Source organism: Hylobates moloch, unplaced genomic scaffold (assembly GCF_009828535.3).
Source record: "Hylobates moloch isolate HMO894 unplaced genomic scaffold, HMol_V3 SCAFFOLD_9, whole genome shotgun sequence".
Classification (NCBI taxonomy): domain Eukaryota; kingdom Metazoa; phylum Chordata; class Mammalia; order Primates; family Hylobatidae; genus Hylobates; species Hylobates moloch.
In genome coordinates, this window is record NW_026652284.1 from 26,220,825 (window position 1) to 26,226,692 (window position 5,868).

Here is a 5,868-nt window from a genome sequence, read left to right on the forward strand (position 1 = left end):
TGTGCTGTCTGGCAATTGCAGAAGTGAGGAAACAGAGCGTATCACTACCAAGTCACCCCTGGGAGGAAATGCTGTGGCCCTAGGGCCTCCCGAGGGGTGCCACAGGAACTTCCAAGCTGGGCCGCCACGACCTGGGCACTGCACAGAGGCTTCTCAAAGAGCGAGGGATGGCGTGGGGTGTAGACAGCGCCCGAGGCCAGGAGCCGAGGTGAGAAAGAGGAAAAGCAAGAGAGAGAAAGCAAGTGCATGTACTCAAGGAGCGAGAAAGGGAGCATGAGAGTGAGGAAGAGGACGGAGGAGAGATGAGGGACCAGGAAAATCAAAGGAGAGAGAGAGGAGGCGGGAGCGAGTCGGGGGGAAAAAAAAAATTAGAGGGCGGAGGGATGGATGGAGGGAGCCAGGCTCAGGCAAAAAGACAGATGTAAACACCGGGAGAGATGAGAGGAACAAGGAGATTCAGGGACAAAGACAAGGGAAGATCCAAGACAAAAGACGAGAAGAGGAGACACAGACAGCAAGCATGTGCCTGTGCACATTTGGATCTGTGTGTCTCTGGATGGGAGTGAGAGAGAAAATAAAAGAAAGGGAGTGGACGAAAGAGAATGCCCGCTGGGATATAAAGTGGAGGGAGAAGAGAGGAGCTCGGAAGAGCCACCGTGTCAGCGGCATGACAGGGCAGGGCATCCCTGGAGACCAAGAAGCATTGAGCCCAGAAACCCCATGGGAGCAGATCTGTGGGGGTGGAGGTGGAAGCTCCCTGAGACCTTGTTTTGTAGAGACAGGGTCTCCCTGTTTTGCCCAGGTTGGTCTCAAACTCCTGGGCTCGAGGGATCCTTCCGCCTCAGCTTCCCAAAGTGTTGGAATTACAGGCATGAGCCACGGGGCCTGGCCCTGTGTCTGTTTTTGTGTTCATGCGGTTGATTTCTGGAGAGAACTGGCTCCGTTGTCCAGTAGAATGTTCTATATTCTGGAATTGGTTGATTCCTTGTGAGGTCCTTTAATTTATTCCTCTGTCCCCTGTATTTTCTGAAAACAGGTTAGACCTAAAGCCTTGATTAGATTCAAATTTGGACATTATTTTCTTTTTTTTTCACCCAGGCTGGCATGGGTTGGCAGCGTGTGAGTTCATGGGAGCGTGCGGGTGAAGAGGGGCGGGCAATCAAGGGTGAATGCACATGAATGTGTGAGTGTGGGGGTATGTGTGAAAGTGAGCAGGTGGGGGCATCCCGTGTGCATAAGTGAGAGGTGAGCCAGAGTCTCTGCCTCAGTTTCCAGTCCATTTACCCACTCATTCCTTCAACCAACCAACAAGCACCATCTGAGCACCCCCAGGCACCAGGCACTGGGGTGGACCCTGTCTAAAGAAGCAAGTCCCTCAGATACATCAGCCAACCCAACAACCTCCTACACAGAGAGGGAAACTGAGGTCCTAACAGGACCAGGGTCCCACAGCAAGGCAGGTGTAAGGAGAGTCGGGGGCCTGTATCGGCAGCTCCGCTCTGGGTATCTGGGCCAGGCCTCCCCTCCTAATGTCCCTTATCAAAGCCAAAAATGGCTCTCAAAGGACAAAACACTTTTTTTTTTTTTTTTTTTGAGACAGAGTCTCACTCTGTCCCCCAGGCTGGAGTGCAGTGATGCAATCTCAGCTCACTGCAACCTCTGCCTCCCAGTTTCAAGCGATTCTCCTGCCTCAGCCTCTGGAGTAGCTGGGATTACAGGCAAATACTGCCATGCCCGGCTAATTTTTGTCTTTTTAGTAGAGACGGGGTTTCACCATGTTAGCCAGGCTGGTTTTGAACTCCTGACCTCCAGTGATCTGCCCGCCTCAGCCTCCCAAAGTGCTGGGATTACAGGCATGACCCACCGCGCCTGGCCAGGACAAACCACTTTTAACATTTGCCTCAGTCATGTAGAACTAGAGCCAAGCGTCTGCTCCTCCTCCACCTCCAGCCCCACATCACACACAGGCAGACACACTCAGACCACATAACACTTGCACACTCGCATACACTCAGTGCCTACTCTCATGCAAAGATGCCCACTCACACTGTGTTCCTCCACTCACCTGCACACTCACGCCCAGTCTCCCCTCACTCACACCTGCCAGGCTCATCTCCTTCCTCAAGTTCATGCGTCCATACTGCTCCACGCTCACCCACCACACGCACTGTCCCAATCCCCATGTCCTGCCAGGGACATGGAAACAGGCTGAGGCCAAGCACTTTGGGAGACCAAGGCAGGAGGATTGCTTGAGCCCAGGAGTTCAAGACCAGCCTGGGCAATATAGTGAGACCCCATACTTATATTTAAAACCAAAAAAAAAGAAAAGAAACAGCCTCAGTTTGATCATTTCTTCTTGTCTCCCTTACGGGCTCTTTGAGCCTCGAGTGCCCTGAAATATGAGGACATGGTCTGTACATGAACTTAGCCTTCATGCAAACTGCTCACCTAAAAGGCAAGGCCTCAACTCTGCTCCCCAGCCCAGATCCTTGGTTCCAAAACAGTTTCACCTCAGCCCTCCTCCAGCCACCACCCTCCAGGAGGGACAGCAAGCCTCGGAGGGACCTCCAAGATCAACCAGCCTCCATTGCCCAGAGTCTCCAGGACGCCTGGCTCAAGGTCCGGGACTGTCGGCTCGGCCTGCCTTCCAGTATAGTCCCTTCATGCGCACATGTGGCAGCTGCAGATCAGCACCTCTTTTGAGATTATCAATAAGCAGGGTAGGTAGGTAGATATTACTATCAATATTTTACAAATGAGGGAACTGAGTTCAACTCTTTCTCTCACACCCGACATCCATTCTGTTAGCAAATTATGTTGGCTCCACTTGAAAATATGTCTAAATTTGGCCAGGCCCAGTGACTCACGCCTGTAATCCCAGCGGCCTTTGGGAGGCTGAGGCGGGCAGATCACTTGAGGTCAGGAATTTGAGAGCAGCCTGGCCAACACGGTGAAACCTTGTCTCTACTAAAAATAATAATAATAATAATAAAAAGAGCCAGGCATGGTGGCACACACCTGCTGATTACCACTGGTAATCCCAGCGGCTTGGGAGGTTGAAGCATGAGAATTACTTGAACCCAGGAGGCGGAGGTTGCAGTGAGCCGAGATGGTGCCACTGCACTCCAGCCTGGGTGAAAAAAAAAAAAGAAAATATGTCCAAATTTGAATCTAATCAAGCCTTTAGGTCTAACCTCAGTTTTCAGAAAATACAGGGGACAGAAGAATAAATTAAAGGACCTCACAAGGAATCAACCAATTCCAAAATATAGAACATTCTACTGGACAACGGAGCCAGTTCTCTCCAGAAATCAACCGCATGAACACAAAAACAAACACAGGGCCAGGCTCCGTGGCTCATGCCTGTAATTCCAACACTTTGGGAAGCTGAGGCGGAAGGATCCCTTGAGCCCAGGAGTTTGAGACCAACCTGGGCAAAACAGGGAGACCCTGTCTCTACAAAACAAAAGGTTAAAAATGAAATGAAATAAAAGCACACAAGAAACAGGGAGGAGATTGTTCCAGATTAAAAGAGATTTAAGAGGACAGTCATGGTGGCTTACGCCTGTAATCCCAGCACTTTGGGAGGCCGAGGCGGGCAGATCACTTGAGGTCAGGAGTTCAAGACCAGCCTGGCCAACGTGGTGAAACCCTGTCTCTACTAAAAATACAAAAAATCAGCCGGGCGTGGTGGCACACGCCTGTAATCCCAGCTACCCGGGAGGCTGAGAAGACTTGCTTGAACCCGGGAGGCAGAGGTTGCAGTGAGCCAAGATCAAGCCACTGCTCTCCAGCCTAGGCGACAGAGCAAGACTCTGTCTTAAATAAAAATATTAAAAAAAGAAGTTGCAGCTGATCCTGCAACTGGCAGGGAGGGAACCAGGAAATAAATACTCAAACCTTTCTCTTCTCCCATCCTCTGACGTCTTATCAGCACCGCCAGTTGGCTGAGCCCAACCAGAAACAAAGGAACCCTTAATGTGGTCCATACAGGGCAGCCTCCGGGGCAAGAGGTGGGTGAAGAAGGGTGGAGTGTACTCTGGGCATGCACCACCATTCCCACAGTGGGTCTGGAGGAGAAAACAGAAGATATCCAGGACAGACATATCCGAGAAAATCACAGAAACTGGTATATGGACAGGATTTTAGATAATTCTAAGGAATTCTTGATAATAGTATTAAGAGATAATTGTGTTGCAGTTATCAACAAAATGTCCATATATGTGGAATTTGCTTCAAAATATTACAGCAAAATAAGAAGAAAGGAAGGACAAAGAGAGAAAGAAAAACAAAGAGAAGAAATAAAGAAGGATGGATACAGAGTATGAAGAAAAAAGGAAAAGGAATGAAGGGAGAGAGGGGAGAAATAGAGAATGTGGCAAAATATTTATTTTATTGATTGATTGATTTTTATTTATTATTTTTAGATGGAGTCTCACTCTGTCTCCCAAGTTGGAGTGCAGTGGCATGATCTCAGTCTCACTGTGTTGTCAGGCTGATCTCAAACTCCTGACCTCAAGCAATCTGCCCTCCTCCGCCTTCCAAAGTGCTGGGATTACAGGTGTGAGTCACCACGCCCGGTCGTGTGTTATTTGAAACCACTAAGTTTGTGGTAACTTCTTATAGCAGCCACAGGAAACTACCACAAGGATTTCTTGTACTCTTCCTTCTCTTTTTGTGTATGTTTGAAAACTGTTCTATTGAAGTTGTGTTTGAGCACGCATAATTCGCAATACCACCTATAAAACAGTCTTGCCAAGAAAGCCGAAACAGAATCAGCAAGTTTAACCACCAGTTTGCTCCTGTTACAGAAGGAAACAGATCACAGGGATGCACTCAACAAACGTACATGATAAGAAACATACAGAACACACAACCTGCTTTCTTCAATAAATAAATTCTAGCTGGGCACGGTGGCTCATGCCTGTAATCCCAGTACTTTGGGAGGCTGAGGTGGGCGGATCACCTGAGGTCAGGAGTTCGAGACTAGCCTCAACATGGAGAAACCCTGTCTCTATTAAAAATACAAAATTAGCCGGGCATAGTGGTGCATGTCTGTAATCTCAGCTACTCGGGAGGCTGAGGCAAGAGAATTGCTTGAACCTGGGAGGTGGAGGTTGCGGTGAGCCGAGATTGCACCATTGCACTCCAGCCTGGGCAACAAGAGCAAAACTCCATCTCAAAAAAATGAAAATAATAAAATAATAAATTATAAACAAGAAAAAAAGATACAGGGAGAAACTATTGATTAAAAGAGAATTAAGAGGTCAAGCGTAGGAGCTGATGCCTATAATCCCAGCACCTTGAGAGGCCGAGCTGAGAGGATCACTTGACACAGGAGTTTGAGACCAGCCTGGGCAACACAGTGAGAACCCACCTCTAAATAAATTAACTACTGAAATAAAGAGAATTAAGAGACATAGCAACCAATTGCTACATGAATCTTCTCGGATCCTGATTCAAACAAAAGGGAAAAAAAAAAAGAAAGAAATTGGGCCGGGCGCAGTGGCTCATGCCTGTAATCCCAGCACTTTGGGAGGCCCAGGCGGGTGGATCACTTGAAGTCAGTAGTTCGAGACCAGCCTGGCCAACATGGTGAAACCCCGTCTCTACTAAAAATACTAAAATTAGCTTGGCATAGTGGCACATGCCTGTAATTCCAATTACTCAGGAGGGTGAGGCAGGAGAATCGCTTGAACCCGGGAGGCAGAGATTTCAGTGAGCCAAGATTGCACCACTGCACTCCAGTCTGGGTGACAGAGTGAGACTGTCAAAAAAAGAAAGAAAGAGAGAGAGAGAAGGAAGGAAGGGAGGGAGGGAAGGAGGGAAATTGAGGATTGCCAGGCATGGTGGCTTATACCTATAATC